Genomic DNA, 12,834 nt, shown 5'->3' with positions numbered 1-12,834 from the left:
ATAAGTTCATTTTCCCATGCGCAAATTCTCAGAGAATCTACCACCCAGGCACTCTCTCTCAGGAAGGATGTGCTCCTATATTCAAGGAGTGAAGCCGTCAGAGAAAGGCACGAAGCTGGAGATCTGACTCAGGAGAGAAGCGAGGGGGGACCACAGGTGACAGTGACAGGCAGTCCAGGTGACAGCTGGGCCCCAAGTGTGGAGGACAGCACAAGTTCAGACTGAAGAAAGTCAGAGGCCCCAGACTTGCTCAAGAAGAGAGAACTAGCCAGGCATGTTGGCTCACACCTGTAATCTCAACACTTTGGGAAGCAGAGGCAGGCAGATTATTTGAGGTCAGGAGTTCAAGACCAGCCTGGCCTACAGAGTGAAACCCCATCGCTGCTAAAAATACAAAAAAATTAGCTGGGCGTGGTGGTGCACGCCTGTAATCCCAGCTACTTGGGAAGTGGCGCTGAGGCAGGAGAATCACTTGAACCCAAGAGGCGGAGGTTGCAGTGAGCCGAGATCACACCACTGCACAGAGACAGTGATCACACCTGGGCGACAGAGCTAGACTCCATCTCAAACAAAAAAAGAGAAGAGATAAATGAGACACTTTACCTGATGCACCCAAACAACTTAAAGAGATCTAGAATAGTAAGAGAGTTTCAGATGAATTAATAAGCCACACCCCACCACCAACAGCAACAGCAGACAATATTTAATTCCAAAGAAAACAAAAAGCAGATCAGTTAAGGAAAAGTGACCATCATTAACTACACAACTAAGCTCTGAAGAGCACTGACCTGCTACTGACACTGTAAACCCCAATTACTGATCTTACCAAAATTATGATGAAAATACGTTAGGAAGTTGAGAGAGGGGGCAGATTTGAGGTTAAAGGAGGTAAAGAGGAGTCCTACATCCTCACCTTCTACAGAAAGAAACCAGAGCTGAGAACCAAAAAATCAAGATGAAGCAATACATGCATGTTATTTAGAGACATGGAAGAAAATACTAAAATCATCAGCTTAAAAAACAATGCAGGCCATATCCTCCAGGGAAGGGGGCTGGGGTGTCACTGTTTTCCATAGAAACCTTAAAGGAAGGGCAAAGGAATGGGGAAACAGGCATTGATGAAGACATGTGACCTCACTGAATGTTCTAGCAACCAGGAGAAGTTGGGGTTATCATCTCTTTCCACCAAAAAGACAGGGTCGGGCTCACAGCTACCCACAGCCAGTCAATACTGAAAACAGTCTCAAACCCAGCTCTGCCAAACCCAGCATCCACACTCTCCCTTTGATTCCACATTCATGCATTCAACAATATAAACTGAGCACTCTCTAAGCCTGGGTCACAGGGGTGGCCAGGGCAGACTCCAGCACCTGACCCAATAGGGCTTCTGGTCTACCCGGGCAAACCATCACTAACAACAAATTCAAGTGTAGCAGTGCCTCCCCTACACAGCCTCAACCTAGGACTACAGCACTTATCTGATTCCCGCTATTCCTCTTCCTTTCCTCGCCCACTTGCAGCCCCTCACTGACCTCATGGCATTGTGACATCTCTGTCTCCCACGGGTCAGCCATCACATGCCATTTCATGGCCCTCGACCATGGAACTCCTGGGAATTCAATACAGGCCATTGCCAGGGCAACTTCCTGCTTTCAGCGCCCAAGGCCCTTGGCTTTGAATCGGGGGGTAACACGTTTGGTTTGTTTTAGATCACAGTTAAGCTCACAGGCCAGGTCACCTCTCCAAGAGAGAGCTCCACACTTGTGTACACGAAAGGACAGTAAGTAGCCTTTGTAGACTGGCCTCCAGAAAGGCCTGGTGAGTCTAGGGCACTGCAGCAAATACCTGGAGATACCACAGCGTGCTGTGAAACCTCACGTCTGCTGCTCACTCGCTGAGAACAGGGCAAAGCCACTGAGCCCCTCTGACCTTGGAGTCTGCATCTGTGAAGCAGGGGCCCTAGAGGGTCACATCAGCGTTAAACGACATAATGGAGATGGCTCTGCTTTATCATCTGCCGTCGCCATAACACAACATGGGGACGAGAGGGTGGTTCCCATGGCTGCCTCTGCTCACTTCTGCCATCATTCAAGGTTATGAGAATTTCATCTCCTCAATTTCTTCAGACGGCATCCCTATCTCCACTCTTTTGAGATCCACCCCGGGGAATCATCAGGCAGAAACCTACAGTCAAGAAGTCAGCCTTTATTTTGTTAGTTCAAGAAACCTGGTGTGTAAATGACTCTAAACAGAACCAGCTGGGCCACTGAACAGACTCTGATAAGGCTCAGCAGCAAGGCTGGTTGACATCTTGCCCAACATCCTTTAGCTGGGGTGCAGTTTTCTTTCTGGGCTCCAAGTAAGTCAATTGCCCTCTCGAGCACCACCTGGTCCTTAATCTAATGATGGTCAAGTCTCTCCCCATGTCCCCACATTCAAATCTCATCTTACTACCCAGCCCCTGCCTGACTCCACCTTCCCAGGCTTACCTCTGATTCTTGGTTCTACCATTTATTAACTCAATGGCTTGGAACCTGTGACAATCTCACTCAGCCTTAGTTCTCGGGGCTGATAATAATGCCCACCATGAGAGTTCTTCCAAGGACGTGGCACAGGGACCTGCACTGTGGTCACCTCTCCCCAGCCTACCAACTCCCTCCTCGCACACACTCCGCATGATCACATCAGTGCCCTATAACCAATAAAGACAGTCCCTGACTTAATTGATTTTCATACAGCATGCACTATATATTATACATATTGCAACAACAACAATACCACAGACTGTCTTCTGTAACTCAGGTTGCAACTCCCCCAGTGTGATCTGACAAGGAAGAAGCCGTGCGCACGCATGGGGGAGCTTTTTCAGCCGCACAGCCATATATTTGGAATATTACTGGAATGTCTGATTGCATTTCATACTTGTTTTATAAAAACAAGTAGAAACAGAAGAAAAAAAATGGGAAGTGTGGTTATCCATGATCATTACTGGTTTCACAAACCTACCAGGAGACAACAATGGAACTGAGGCCATGAAAATTGTGGGGCTAATCCCGTGTTCAGCCAAGGAGGGAGAGGGAGGCCAGGGAGGTTGGAAACACAGATGACATCATTCAACAGCACTGAAACAGTGAGGTAGGATTACGACTTTTTTCCCCATTATTTGGCAGTTGAAGTCCCTTGTAGCTTACATGTCTAGCCTGGGACTTTCAATATGTGATGTAATAAAATGAAAACTTGGAAACTGTCTATAGAACCGTATTTTAATGATGCTCTCTTGTTTTCTAAACAAACATATTTCACATCAAGTAGAAGATTGCTTACCCAACACAACCAGGACTCAGCTTGCTCTAGGGTAACGGCATTTCCAGGGTTCATGTATCTCCACTCCAAAAGAACACAAGGATTAGAATAGAGATGCTACTGCTGCCAGAACATGTCCAGTCCCAGAATCCACACAACAGTGTATGCAACTAGAGGACACTATGATGCCACCCTCTTTGTCCCAGGGCCACAGGGCATAGATGAGAGACTACCATGACACAACGCCACCACCTTCTCCGGTCTCCTGGGTAAAGAGTTTGTTGGCTCACGCTGGCCTCTCCCTTCCTCTTAAAGCCCACTCCTACCCTTTGTCAGGAAGCCTCCCCGAGTTCTCCAGCCAGGTGGTGGCAGCCCTGTGACCACAGCCCTGGTCTGTGCACTCTCAGCTAAAGCTTGCTGCCCCCACCCTGGTCTCCACCAAACTCGCAGAGAAACCTACAGGGCAGTCCAGCTGTGCAAATATCTCCCCAATGTGTCTATTCTACGGAAGCAGAGAAGGCTTGACAGCCGTTTGTTATTTATTTGTGTATGAGATTCCCATGGCTGCTGTGACAGATTACCATACGCTTAGTGGCTGAAAACAACACAAATATATTCTCTTCTAGTTCTGAAGGTCAGATGTCTGAATGGGTTTTACCAGCTAAAACCAAGGTTACAGGCAAGGCTGTGTTCCTTCTGGAGATTCTAAAGGGGAATCCAGGTGTTCCCTCTTCTGGCTTGTAGAGGCCTGATATGGTTTGGGTGTGTGTCCCCTCCAAATCTCAGGTTGAAATGTGATCCACAGTGTTGGAGGTGGGCCCTGCACTGGCTCCCCTTCCCTTCTGCCATGACTGAAAGCTTCCTGAGGCCTCCCCAGAAGCAGATGCTGGCACCACACTTCCTGAACAGCATGCAGAACCGTGAGCCAATTAAACTTCTTTTCTTTGTAAATTACCCAGCCTCAGGTATTCCTTTAGAGCAATGCAAAAACAGCCTAACACAAGGCCCCTGCGTTCCTTGGCTCCTGGCCCCATCCTGCAGCAGCACCGCTCTCAACTCTGCTTCCATGATCACATCTCCTCTCTCCCTCTCTCTCTGACCCTCCTGCTTCCTTCTTAGAAGGAGGCTTGTAATTAGTTGGGTCCACTTGGATAATCCAAGATAATCTCCTTATCTCAAGATCCTTCACTTAATCACATCTGCCAAGTCCCTTTTACCAAGGAAGAGGACATATTCACCCGTTTGGGGGATTAGGATGTGGACATCTTGCAGGGGGGGGCATTGTCCAGCCTATAACGGTTCTGAAGACCTGCTTCATGTTAGGGGCTGGCAGGACAAAGATGCACACACTCCACTCAGGGTTCCACTCAGAGGCGGGCTCAGAGGGCATTTGTGAAGCCCCTGGGAGTCCAGACCCCAGGACTGTGAGTTCTGCCCAGGAGGGCACAGACAGGGCCCAAAGAGGCTGTTCTGGGCATGGTCACAGTCATTCTCTGCAGAAAGGACTGTGTGGACAAAGGCAGAGCAAGGGGAAAGGGCATGGCCTATGGGCGAACCTGGAAGACACCTGGGTGCAGCTGTGGCCCAGCTCCCTCAAGGAAGGCCAGGAGAGATGGGGGCAGGGCACAGAGCAGTGCTTCTGCCCAAGGGCAAAGAGCCCTGGCGGAGAGATGGACCGGGTGCAAGAAATGTCTTCAGGTTGCAGGGCCGGAGCAGGACAGGGGCACTGGAGGTAGGGTAGACAGTGGTCGTGGCAATTAACAAGGAGAATGTGTGCAAAGGAGGCAAACATGGGAAGGCCCAAGTGTGACAGATATTCAGGGCCAGGAGTGATGGGACACGGCAGGCAAGGGACGGGGCACGTGAACAGTGCTATCTGAAGGTTCAGGTTCCTCCACCACCAGATTGGCAGGTCACCTCCGAGCCCCCTCCCCACCTGCCGCCCCAGTTCTCAGCTGGAAGGGCTCAGAACACTGCTTTTAAGTATGTCATACCATAGAGGATTAAAAATAGTTTTAAAAAGGAGAGGGATATAAATATCGCAAAGGCTCCTGGCTGCATGGAGAACCCCCTAGGAGAGGAAAGCAGGGGTGGGGCGTGCCTCCACCATCGGAGCCCTGGGGTCCTTGCAGTTAGAACCGGAGGTCTGCAGCTCTGCAGGAGCTGAAAGTAGTTCTGGTCAACACCAAAATGACCCCAGGACTTCTGTAAATTCCCCAAATCCTCCTTGCTTTTTCTGTGCTTTGGGGACACTGGACCACAATCTCCAAGAAGCAGTAGAACACAAGGGAACCAAATAAAAAGAGGAACAGAAATAAAAGGTGAAGGTCAACTGCATGGGCCCATCTGGGACGCACCATCCTGCATTCCCTGACCCAACCCTGGCTTCCATCCCGCTGAGGAGCTTGCTGGGACTCTCCCTGACCCCATGACCCCCCAAAACAAGCTCCCCTACCCAGTGGGTTTATGGGACAGATTCTCCTCTGTGCCCCATCTTCTGCCACCTTCTTCATCCCAGGGATACAGAACATACAGGCAACCACTGTGACATGACATCACCACGTTCTCTGGCCTCCTGGGTAGACAGTCCGTGACTCACGCGGGCCTCTTCCTTCCCCTGAGTCCCACTCTCCTGCCTTCTGTCAGGAAGCCTCCCCGGGGTTCTGTGGTCAGGTGGTGGCAGCCCCGTGACCAGAGCCCCGGTCTGTACACTCTCAGCTCAGGCCTGTTGCTACTATCCTGTTCTCCACCAAACTTACAGAGAAACCTACAGGGCCGTCCAGCTGTGCAAATATCCCCCTCAAGGCGGGAATGGGCCTCCCTCTCCACCCTACACTCCTGCAGGACCCCACAGTTCCTACACGCTGATCTCAACCTCACCATACCCCTGTCCTCTCTGTACTGAGAACTCCTAGCGTGTCCCATTCACCCATCCCTCCATCCCAAGCTCCCAGAATTTCAGGAGGACTCGACAACTGTTATTTGATCAAAGGACCAGGCTTTGAGTGGGTAAGCCCATTTCTAAAGCAGGTTCAAAATGTACCCCAGGCAGAAAGGCACCCTTTGGAGAAGGTTGGGCTGTCACACATACAACAAGCATTCCCTGCTGTCATCACCAGATCACGTGCCCTGGGTCTAGGTTTAGAAAATACAGTTCCTAACTTCCTACAGGAAGTCTTCCAGATTGCCGTATTCTGCATAGCAGCCTGATACTTGCGGACAAGGACACATTTCCTACTCTGGCCTCACCCCACCAACCTGATTCCAGCCTCCTAGGCCACTATATTCACATCTTGCTGCTGGAAAGAAGAGTGATCCCTTGTACCACAGATGTTGGGGTTTTCTTCTGGATAGAATCACACGTGGGATAACAATGACCAGGCAAGTGTGGGAGGCACGTGGCCGCGGTTCCAAGACAACGCCTGAGTTCTGGGATGTGGGGGCATCTTGATGGTTTTCATCCTGGGCTGCTGTTACAAGGCAGAGCAACTGACTTAAGCAAAAACATCTCTGACACACACACACACAGAGATACACACAAAAAATACACATACACGGCCTGGTGCAGTGACACACCTGTAATCCCAGTACTTTGGGAGGCCGAGGCGGGTGGATCACCTGAGGTCAGGAGTTCGAGACCAGCCTGGCCGACATGGTGAAACCCCGTCTCTACTAATAATACAAAAATTAGCCGGGCATGGTGGCGCATGCCTGTAATCCCAGCTACTCAAGATGCTGAAGCAGAAGAATTGCTTGAACCCAAGAGGCGGAGGTTGCAGTGAGTCAAGATCGTGCCATTGCACTCCAGCCTGGGTGACAAGAGTAAAACTCTGTCTCAAAAATAAAAATAAAAATAAAAAACACACATACACATACCCCTTTTCTTTTGCTGAGAGCATTTTACTAACACTTTCTCCATTTCTATCTTCCTCTTTTTCTACACTGGGCTGGATGATACATAGTTTTGGTTTTGTGGGTACTTCTTTGCCTCAACTACTCAGCTGTTCCCTTGTCCAGCAAAAGCAGCCATAGGCAATATGCAAATAAATGGGTGTGGCTATGTGCCAATAAAACTTTATTCACAAAAAGAGGCTGCGGGCCAGATTTGGCCTGTGGGCCATGATTTGCAAATCCCTACTCTGATAGAAAGAAAGTAGGAAAGTAGGAAAAGAAGACCTAGAAAGAAAGAAAAAGTTCAAGGTTTTTTGATGCTGCACTTATGATTTCTGATGCTGCCTCTAATTCCTTCTGTGACTAACGCAATCTACCACTGTTTAAACAAAAAAAAAAAGAGGCACGGGGAAAGAAAAAAAAAATTTACAAAAAGGTTTCCATGGGAATGGGGAGTTCACTTTTAATGGTTCAATCACAGAAAAGACAATTACTTTATTTTTCTCTCTTCCCCTCAGACATAGGGCAGATGTGATCTATGGCTTGTTGGGCAGAGGGACTTTGTTCAGAGCCTCAGCTATTCCAGTGAAAAATTAAATGCCAGAGTGTTCCACAGGTCAGGGAGGGCAGTTGATGAAATCTGGGCCTCTTGGGCAAACGGTTGCTTCCCCAGAGCTGTCGATCTGGTAAGACAGCCGCCTCTCTCACGAGGCCGTAGGGCCAGCAGGTAGCTCTGGACTGCTCTGATGCAAAGTCGTGGCTACTGACACGTGATTCAGTGGCGAAACCTCTTCCTCGGTCTCCTGCCAACTGGACTGAGGGCTTCTCTCTCCCTGCTGAAAAGCCATTTGCGAGATGGGCTTCTGTTTGACCTGGCCCCTGAACACTCTTGTTCCTTGGTACAAACATGCATGGGTGGAGTCCGGAGCCCTTTGTTTGTCCTGATTGCCGGCTGGCCACTAAACCTCCCTAGGTAACTTCAACTTGACAGCCAAGGACAAGCCAAGAATGGACATCATTTACCATGTGTACTTGTATAGCAAAGCTTATGAAATGCAGCATTTTCTACCCGGGACACTTGGTGGAAGTGAATCTCCAGCACTCCACAGTGAAAAGAATCAAGGATGCAGCCAGCAGCGCTTAGCAGAGCCCAGAGTCACACACCAGCCATCACTCACGCATGCCAGGGGATGGAATGCAGATGGCTTTAGGTGGGCACCTGCCCAGGCCCGCCACTCCTTGACCACCTTCCCAGGGGTGGATTTGAGCCCCAGATAAACCAACCCTCTCATTTTGCAAATGAGGAAACTAAGGAACAGCAAGGGAGAGAGATTTTCCAGAATCTCACAACAAGTTCGTGACAAAGCCAGGACCCGGGCTCAGGCCTTCAGCCTCTGAGTCTTGGCTGTGGCTTCCCCAGCTGCACAATGCTCCACCTGGAAAGGCCCCTCGGGAAAAATCCACACCATGAGATAGGGATGGAGCCCGCACTAGAACACGGCCTTTTGCCTGTAACCAGGAATGAACTCAAAGCCCGTGGTCTGACCCCAGCCACAGCCAGAAAGACACTTTCTACATGATGATTCATCCCTTAGAACCAAGCACACAGCCCCAGGGGTAGTGCCCTGGCAGGCAGTTCCTTGACAGGAAACCTGTGCATTTGGTTTTCTTTGAGTTTTTATATAGAAACCTTCAGTGCACTTGCTGTGCCCTCTAAGAGCTGGCGGAGGTGGGAACCGGAACAGTCCCCACTTGGCTCCATCCCTTCTCTGGCTGCTGGATAACAGTGACCACGGCGGCATCCCATCCCACCGCTGCATGCTCCACTGCTGTGTGAAAGGAAGGTCTAAAGATAGGGAGGTAAAGATGGGGTGATAAGGAACTGGAGGGGCAGGCTGTGGGGGCAGGAAGTGCTGGGGAGTTAAGGGAGAGAAGGTTGGCGTGGCATCCTGAGCCAGGCCACAGGTGACCTTGAACAGCAGGTCAAGGGGCTTGGACTTCATCCTGTAAGCCAGTGCAACCCAGCCTTTTTCTCACGGTGACATGGGACCATGATACTGTTTGTCCTGGGGTGGACCAAAGAGCTGTGTTGCCCTTAGCTCACGGGGTTGGGAAGCTCTGCTGTAGGTCACAAAACCTACCGGTGGCTTCAGCAACAACATGCTGGAGTGGCCGGGTGGTGGGTGGAAAGCAGTAAAGAAGTCAGTCACTGCGGAGTCCAAGCTCGCATGAGGAACACCTGCGCCTGGGCCTGAGCCAGTGGAACAAAAGGAGAAAGTGGGCCACATGGGCCGGGGCTGATCCTTCTGAAAACGCGGGCCCTGCCCTGCCTCTGAGCCTGCCTTGAGGGGATTCCAATAATTTCTCTCCCTTCTGCACTGTGCAACCCAGAACCTACGCAGTCAAGTTTCTGCTTGGCCTTCGAAGTCCAGGTCAAGAATTACAGCACCAAATCCCAAAAGTACCAGAACGACAGGGGATGGCCCAAAGCAGAACTGACCTCTGCACTGCTAGAATCAGAAAATTCAAGCTCCAGTCTGGCTGGGTGCCCAGGACAGTTTCACGCTCCTGAGAAGCAGAGACTAGAACCAGCTTTCATTCCCCAATGTCTGCAAGATGCTACGTGCTCGACACACATGTGCTAAACTGCTCAGAGAAGGGCTGTGGGTTTCTCGGGTGGTGCAGGCTTCCCACATGAATGGAGTCTTCTTTAAATCCTGGCCTGACACCCCTTTTTGTCCAACAGTACAGTGATCCCCAGAACTGGTGGAATACTGAGCTGGACCCCGAGGTTCAGGCAAACAGGGAGGGGGGCAGCCGGAGTAGCTTGTCTTTGGAAGGACACCGGAGCCCTTGTAGCCAACAGCCAGGCAGGGAATTAACACACAGACCTATTAACTCACCACCTCTAACGTCAATTCTAGAAAATATGTCCCTGCCTTCCCACATGGCTCCAAGGAAGCGGGGACCACCTGGCAGAGGCTGCCAGCATCCTGCAATTCTACCTTCTCCTCTCCAAAAAGGTCAACAGTTTGGACCACCCCCGTTTCCTTGCAAGGGACCCTGTGAGGGTGGCACAGGCAGTCTGCCCAGAGGGACATGTCCATGCTCTGCCAGAGGGCTCCTCCTTGACAAAGGTCTTTTTGAGCTACGCATGTGAACATATCCACGAGAACTGCATCTGCTCAGACACAGGAAGGTGAGTGGCAGGCCTCTTGGGAGGGGCCACCACTCTGCCCAGCTCACCCTGACCTCCAAAGACAGGTCTGGAAATCTTCATTCCAATGTTTTTTGGGGGAGGATCTATGACATCACAATCATATTGCATGGATTTCAGAATCCCACTGTTCAGCGTGAGAGATAAAAGCCTCGGATGAGCAAGTGAGCAGAGGCCACGATACATCCAAGTCAACTTAAACATATGGATATATGGAAACATACAGCTCTATTATGAAACTATTCTTCCCTGAAATGCAATATCCCAGAGGCTGTAACCTCAGGGCTACCCCTCATTAATGACCCCAGGATCACCCCATCCCAGGGCCCCAAGGGAGTCAAAGCTTTCTGAAAAGAATCAGGAATGCCTGACCCTGACAGCAGCTGCTGCCTGCAGATGGAGGCCGGGAATCCTTCTCAATCCCTATGATTACAGATCCATAAGATCCCACGGTAGCCCTCCTTCCATCGCCACAACAACTGCAACTACCTGTGCTGTAAGCAGGCACACAGCTTCAATGGCAGCCCCTCTGCCTGGACTCCTCCTGCCCCCCTTAACTTGACTATCCCCTGCACTGAGTTCAGAAGAACAAGGCCCCTGCTGGTGGCCCCCAAAGCCAATCATCCAGGCACATCTGGGGCCAGCTGACATCCGACAGCCAGTTATGGCAGATGCTCTAAGCTCGGCGTGGAGCACCTTCTGGACTCGGCCCTTTGGCTGAGACTTCCTGAGTACCACAGGAGCAAGGAGAGAAAACGCCTATTAAGCATTCGGTCAAGAGACTAACCAAGGGAAAAATCAAGAGAAGACAGATGCCTGCCCCCACTCCATTCCCAGCCTCTTCTCAGCAATGCTAAGCAAAGCACAAAGTCCGACACGGTAACTCTACAGTGCTAATGCCCCCCAAAGACACAGACAGCTTCATTCATTCATAATAGCCCCAAAATGCACACAACCCAAAGGACCCTCAACAGGTGAATGGATCATCAAGCGGTGGTGCATCCATACCATGGAATAGCACTCAGCAAGAAAAGGAGGTCCAGACACAGGCGAGAGCACAGAAGAATAACACCAGCACAATGCTGAAGAAAAAAAAAAAAAAAGGCCGTAGTACACACTGTATGATCCAATTGTATATCAGGTTCTAGCGGCAAAACTAATGTTCAGTAATGAAGATCAAGCTAGTTCCCTTGGTGGTCAGGGGCAGTGTTACTGGCTGGGAAAGAAGATGAAACCATCATCTAGGTTACTGGAAATCTACACCTTGATCTGGGTGGTTGTTACCTAGATGTACCCAGACATAAAGCTTTCTTGAACTTAAGAATAAGTGCACATTTAAACATGTACATAAATTTAAAAGTTTATTTTTTTAATGGCAAAGCCTGTTGATGCTTAAATTGTAACTGACATTTGCCTAAAAGTGAGGACAGTTCACTGGGAGCTGAGGGAGAGGAGCCTACTCAGTGAACTCCTACCCAACCTCCAGGACCCATCTCAAATTGTCCCTATTCTGTGAAACCTTCTCCCACTGTTCTGGTTGTAACCTAATGCTCATATTGCGGGGCATCTCTTCACAACAGTCAATCTTCTCTAAACCAGGAGCTAATCCTAGAGGAATGCAGGAACTTGTTACACCAAGCATTGGTTAGTATGTGCTTATTAAACACTCAATGATTGCCTAAGAAAGACAGGTACACACACACCCTGACAGTCCAAACAAGACCGCATCTCAGTAGACACTAATGCCCACCCCCAAAGAGGATGTCAGTTCTTCTCAGGCAACAGGATCCAGGCACTTGGCTTATTATCAAAAGAGATCACTTTCAACAACCCAGCCCAAGCCCCCTCCTCTAACACAAATCACAGCCAGAAGAGATCAGACGGGCACAGAGCAAACTCAGTTTCCAGTGTCCACCCCAGGAGGTTCCTCACTCCTTTTGAGGTCACCTCTGCCAGCACAGTCCTTGCCCAACCTAGGGACGGGACAGATCCACCTAGGCTCCCAGGAAGCATTTAATCAGGTGTAATGTTTAAACTTGACTGCTTGGCCATCCCCCAGCAGCTGGGGCTCCCTGCCCTCCAACAGTAAAGTCGCTGCCCTCGCTGGGGGAGGGCACCCACAGCCCCATCGCCTCTCTGCCCAGGCCTCCCAGCTCCTAGCCACTCCTAATCTTGAACTCTCTAGAAACCCAAGCCTGCAGGGGAAGCAGCTACAGAAACTTCACCTGCACGGGTCAATGTGGGTGAAGAAGGGCCAGAAGTGGTGTTTTGTCTAGTTCTGCAAAGTTCACACATGAAAAAAAAAAAAAAAGAAGCTGGAGATACAGCTCCATGAATAGCAGCTCTCTTTTGGGTGGGTAGGTTGTGGGGGGGAGATTATGGGTGACTTTTTTCCTTCAAATATTTGTGTGCTTTCTAAGTTT

The 12,834-nt window shown here is 50.1% G+C and overlaps 1 protein-coding gene across 5 annotated transcripts in view; it reads right to left on the bottom strand.

Annotated features, from left to right (window-relative positions):
* Positions 1 to 12,834, bottom strand: part of CLMN (calmin) — a 129,548-nt gene that overhangs the window by 115,769 nt on the left and 945 nt on the right. The window lies entirely within an intron of this gene.

This window comes from Papio anubis, chromosome 7 (genome assembly GCF_008728515.1).
Source record: "Papio anubis isolate 15944 chromosome 7, Panubis1.0, whole genome shotgun sequence".
NCBI lineage: Eukaryota > Metazoa > Chordata > Mammalia > Primates > Cercopithecidae > Papio > Papio anubis.
The sequence above is the reverse complement of the archived record's forward strand: the minus strand, read 5'-3'. Positions and strand labels throughout refer to the sequence as shown.